The sequence below is a fragment of the Polypterus senegalus genome, unplaced genomic scaffold (assembly GCF_016835505.1).
Source record: "Polypterus senegalus isolate Bchr_013 unplaced genomic scaffold, ASM1683550v1 scaffold_2095, whole genome shotgun sequence".
Lineage (NCBI taxonomy): Eukaryota > Metazoa > Chordata > Cladistia > Polypteriformes > Polypteridae > Polypterus > Polypterus senegalus.
Window position 1 is genome coordinate 32699 of NW_024378762.1, and position 6198 is coordinate 38896.

Below are 6198 nucleotides of genomic sequence, written 5' to 3' on the forward strand. Positions count from 1 at the left end.
GTCATGTTCATTTAACATAAAATAATTACTTTAACTGAGAAGGAAAAAGTTTCATTCATTTTAGATAAACGTGTCACGTTGTTTCAGGAGATATTCATTTAGAGCATTAAGCATAATGAAAGGATTTTTGATAAAAACAATGTTATTATGTGCAACCCAAGTACATATTTCTTTATTTTAATCTGACAGGACATTTTGTTGAGTGCACTGAAAAACAGCTGAAGACGTAATGTGATCCCAGTTGTGGCAAATTATCCACTTTAGGGAAAAATGGGCAAAATATGGGCACAGGACATGCTTGTGTGAGAATAACAGCCCGTGAGCAATGGACACGTTGTGTGTTTACCTTGAGTTAATAAATGCTGCCAGAGGACCACCGCAGGACCACCAGCTCTAAAAATGAGCGGCTAGCCAGCAGAGGACCGATGTTAACCCGCTCGATGGCTACCACTGGCGCTCTAGCAGCTACGAGCCGCCGATCAGCCGCCAAGAGTGGGCCACGACAGCGGACTGGAGGCGCTTCACCTCACCGGGTTGTTTCGCGTCTGTTGCGGCGGTGCGCGCGGCTCGAGTGTCGGGGTTTCCAACGGATTACATCAGGGGCTGATTTAAGCGCCTTACGTCACATCCGGCATGTCAGAGCAGTGCGCACAAGAGCTCGGCGTTCAGGAGACGAAGAATCAACAGACGTAGCAGCGCAAGCTGAAGAGAGAAGGAGGCTCGAAAACAGCGAGTGAGTAAACTTTGGCTCTGAACTTTTATCTTCTTGTACTTTCACCACACAATAGTTTTCTTAAAAAAACGAAGCTGCGCCTCTTCTGCCGTAGAAGTGCTCTGAGGGGCCATTGAAGAAGGTGTCGGCGTTCTGGGCGTGTTTGAGATGTTTGGTTAATTTCAGGTAAAGCCTCGTTAGTTTTACTTCGATTGATCCGCGTTTGAAAAAAGGCTCGTTACAAGGCCATATCTAGGGGTGACAAGTTTACTGTGCCGAGGCCAGTCACGCTAATGGGGACCCCAACCTCCTGCCTATCGGTTTGCAATGCCGCTGTCGAAAACGCCAAAGGAGATCCGCCATTAATGGCGCTGTTAACGGCTTCCCCAGCGCAAGTGAAGTAACGCCGACTCCGGCTCGCCTTATAAACCGCAGCCGCATAGTTGGCCTTAAGGGACGGAATATTTGTAAAAACGTCTGACAGTTTGGGATGTACAGTAGGATGGCCAGGCAATTTACTGTCAAAATGATTGTATTTGTCTAGTGAGTCCTAACACTGCCGGGCCAGCGTGTGAATGTGACGGCCGAGTGCGCACGTGGCGGGATGAGAGTTCACCGGAGTCTTACTGGCGGACATTTTCCAGATATTTGAGTTACGGTTAATAGAAATCACGCTTCTCAAATTATATTTTCATGGTAATCCTCCATTTGCAGCAAGTACGTGTTGGAGAGGCGAAGCTCGTCAGGCTGCTTGTCCCGCCGCACACGAAGGTAACGCCGCTGCAGTCGGACCTTGTGATGGCGCCGAGAGGGAGCTGCGCCTTCGGAGTCCTCGTTACGCTGTTGTGCAGATGTTGGCCTGACGTGTGTTTTCAGCGATGGATGGAGGTAATTGTCAGGTGTACTTATTCTCGCATTCTCTTTGTTACTCGCTTTAAAAGCCACGTTTCACAAAGCGAATTGAAGTAGCGTAGTAACTGAGCTTGTGACGATATCGACGTCGTGTGCACACAGTATACGTTTATATCCGCAGTATCTACAGATTACAACGTTTATATCGGCCTACCTGCGTACTTGTTGGTGTCATTACTGTCGCTGCTCATTATATATCAGTAGAGTGACACTGGATTAAAGAGTAGGGGGTCCTCACTGAGGAGTCACTGCTCACTGTCGTGTGAAAACAGGTGCCGCCCCGCTAAACGTCCATCCTCGAGCGATGCTCTAAAATCTTATGTTCATCGCAACCTTTGTAATTTACACACGCGAATATTGGCATGCACACTGGTTTTAATGGACAGCGAGACGCCAGCTGGGATGGTGTGCTTTATATGTGAAAACTAGTTTCGCTACATAATAGAAAAGTTGGCTGATAATGGCGTATAACATCTTATAGATATGCAAGAACCTGAGGAGGAAGGAGAGTCGTCAAGGAAGAAAAGCAAACCTGAAAATATTGTGTCTAAATCCAAAAAAAAAAAAAAGTGAGTATCTGAAGCACAATCCACTGTAGTGTTTTGGTAATATGGCTCTTAAATGAATGAAGCTCTTAATGTTCAATGCAGGCACACGAGAAGAGAACGACGACGTGCTATAGATAGAAAGGGACACGCAAACAGACGAGACAACAGTTCAGTGAATCAGAGAGGAACATGAGCACCATGAACACCGATACTGGGATTTTTAGTGTACAAGTTTGACCCGTTGGTCATTTGTTCAGCCAGTTCAAATTGTTGGCCGTTCTGTTGGTTTCCAGCGGTGTATTGAACTGCCTTTCTCCATACTTTGGGCCAAACATCAATTCCAGCTCTGGGGCTTTACTACCAACGGTTCTTTACCATCCTTGCATGGCTGCTCCTTGGCGTGTTTCTTTTCATTCACTTAACTCTACTGTCCTGTTCTTCTGTTTCTACCAAGAATTAACATGAACCTTTCCAGTTCTTTTCGTGTCTTATCACAACTAGACGTACTTCTGGATGACAAGCTACGTACAATGACATGCCTACACTTTCCAAGTCCCATCTTTTCTCTCCCTCAGGTAAAAGAGATCCGTGATGGAACTACACCATCAGCCAGGGTGAACTGGACAGTCCACATGACAAGGAATGGCTGGATGATTCAGTAAGAGACTACACTGTGTGAACCAAATCGGACTTGGAGATCTAGGATTATTGTAATTTTTATTTTTTTCCCTACAATGCAGGTCATTAATGGATATTTGCATGTTTTAATGAAGCGAAGCAGGCAAGTGGGAATTGCGTTGAAATTTTTGGTAGATGTGTCTTGCATTGCAATTTTCCAATCTTAATTTTTTTATTTTCTTAAACAGCCCCTTTTTTGCCAGATAGATTCCTGTGTATCATCGTCACTATTTACTAAACCTGTTGCAAGGCGAGATGCAAACAAAAGGATAAGTGGCGAAAATACTGAGGAAAAAGTACAGCAAGAGCTAGAGGATTTGAGGGAAGACAAGATTAAAGAGGTTATTTACTTGTCCCAATTACAAGCTATGAATAGCAGTTATAAAATCAATAATTATCACTAATTTGACTTGAAATCAATTCCTCAGCTCAAACTTCATGAAGATGACGTCTGGCTGTGCCTCACAACATGCTGGGCACTGGATTTTAGTGGTGTGTATTCTTGAACAAAGTTCAGTTGCCTTTATTTGTTTGCTTTTGTGTCAGTGAATTATATACGTGCGCCAATTACAAATTACTGACATGTGTGATGCACACGGATATCTCACGTGATGTCTGACTTTGCACAGTCCAGGCTTGGCACCTTCTCTAAAATGAAAAGCATTCAAATGTAAATGTCGTAGTGATTTGATGTGTAACTAACTGCACTAAATATTTTTAGATTGTCAAAATGGCAGAGAAGGTGCTGCTCATTATTGATCCAAAGGCTAATGAAGCTTCGATCGAAACTGAAATTCTGGATCAATGGAAGTAAGTGTTTGGAGTAAAGTTTCACCTGGGCAAGCGTGCACGGGCCAGCATTGGCAGTGGAAACCAAGCAGTGGCCGGCGCCCACAGTCCAAGCTGCCACTGGTCGCCAGATTCCAAGATGAACACCTTTACAGTTTTACTGAGCACGTGTTTGTCGTTTATTTAGCTTTGAGAGAATTTGTCCGATGCCGTTTTCACTGTCCGGGCACTTAATTACTTTTTTTTTTAAAATAAATAAACCAATAACTAGAGATTTCTTGAGGATGAAAAACAGGAAGACATAGTCGAATGGAAGGTGGAGAAAATGAGTCATCCAAACAAAAAGATGGCTATAATTGTGGAGTTCTTCTCTTGATGGTATGGTAAACATTTGTGTGCCAGCGTTTTAGGCATTGAAAATGAAGGGCAATGACTGCTGCTGCCTAACTGAAATGGTATTTTACAGTTTGCCAGGGCTTATCTGGATGGGAGTGACATGAATGAGATTGACGAATCAAAAACAGCCTGTGCAGAAGAACGACAGCAGATAGTCCGTGTCTGCTTGCGGGTGAGTGGCATCACACAGGGCACGACAGCTGTGCCATCACAAATGTACTCTTAACTCCAAATCCATGCAGATTCCATCACAATGACAAAGGCCCGCCAAAATGGTAAAGTGTACCTTTAGGTTAGGTGATTAAAATGGGACGTGCACATCAGTTTGTGCCTCTGTCCACTTCTACCTGAATTTTAAATTGTATGTTTACATGACCAAAATTCCTCTGACATAACCTAATGGGTTTCTTGTTAACACATACATAGAATGACCAAAATTCCTCTGACATAACCTAATGGGTTTCTTTTTCTGCTTGTCTTTTCCAGAAGATGAAAGCTAAAGAGATGTGTACAGCAAAGAACAAACTGTTTTTGTCTGTTACTGTTTACTTAATAGTTAAGTTTACATCCGCAGTATCTACAGATAACAACATATTTATTGGCCTACCTGCGTACTTGTTGATCTCATTACTGCCGCTGCTTTTTATATCGCTAGAGTGACACTGGATTAAAGAGGACGGGTCCTCATTGTCAGGCTTAAAACAGATGCCGGTCCTGTTAAATGTCCTTCCTTGAACAATTCTCTAAAATCTTATGTTCATCGCAACCTTTTGCAATTTATACATGCGAATATTGGCATGCACACACTGGTTTCGATGGACAGCGTACAAGTTAGCTGGAATGGTGTGCTTTGCCTGAGAAAACTAGTTTTGCTACATAATGGAAAAGTTGGCTGATAATGGAGTAAAACATCTTATAGATGTGCAAGAAACTGGGGAGGAAGGAGAGTCGTCTAGGAAGAAAAGCAAATCTGAAAAGATTGTGTCTAAATCCAAAAAAAAAACCTGAGTATTTGAAGTACAATCCACTGTAGTGTTTTGGTAATATGGCTCTTAAATGAATGAAGCTCTTAATGTTCAATGCAGACGCCGCAGAAGAGAACAACAACGTGCTATAGCTAGAAAGGCGCGCAAACAGTCAACAACGTGCTAGAAAGGCACGCGCAAACAGACGAGACAACAGTTCAGTGAATCAGAGAAGAACATGAGCACCATGAACACCGATACTGGCAACTTGGTATGTCATCGACTTATTTCTGTGCTTTATTCTGTACTTTAATCCGTGTTGGGAAATACACCATCAGCCAGGGCGAACTGGACAGGCTACATGACAAGGAATGGCTGGATGATGCAGTAAGAGACTACACTGTGTGAACCAAATCGGACATGGAGATCTAGGATTGTTTTGTAATTTTTATTTTTTTTCCCCTATAATGCAAGTCATTAATGGATACTTGCATATTATAATTAGGCACCTGCAGGCAAGTGGGAATCACGTTGATATTTTTGGTAGATGTGTCTTGCATTGCAATTTTCCAATCTTAATTTTTAATTTTCTTAAACAGAGCCATTTTTGCCAGATAGATGCAACTGTATCAACAGCACTATTTACTAAAACCTGACGCAAAGCGAGATGCAAAGGAAGACAACAAAAGGCTCTTGAAGCATTACAGCAAGACCTAGAGGATTTGAGGGAAGACACGATTAAAAGGGTTATTTACTTGTCCCAATTACAAGCTATGAATATGTTATAAAAGTCAATAATTATCACTAATTTGATTTTAAACCAATTCCTCAGATGGACATTCCTCAACAAGATGTCTGGCTGTGCCCTCGACAAGATGTTGACCACTGGTGTGTATTCTTGAACAAAGTTCAGTTGCCTTTATTTGTTTGCTTTTGTGTCAGTGAATTATATACGCCAATTACAAATTACTGACGTGTGATGCACACAGATATCTCACGTGATGGCTGACTTAGCACAGTCCAGGCTTGAGTGGAAACCAAACGTGGCCCGGCGCCACGTCCAAGCTGCCACTGGTCGCCAGATTCAAGATGAACACCTTTACAGTTTACTGAGAGTGGGTTTTTCGCTTATTTAGCTTTGAGAGATTCGGTCCATGGCGCAATGGGTCCGGCAACTTTAATTACTTTTTAAAAACCC

General features: G+C 42.8%; 1 long non-coding RNA gene across 1 annotated transcript; it reads left to right on the top strand.

The window, feature by feature from the left end:
- The first annotated feature begins 370 nt into the window (after positions 1–370).
- Positions 371–2193, top strand: LOC120519676. The gene is made up of 2 exons (XR_005631619.1): positions 371–733; positions 2106–2193. It is a non-coding gene; the product is annotated as an uncharacterized LOC120519676 (long non-coding RNA).
- Positions 2194–6198: the final 4005 nt, after the last annotated feature.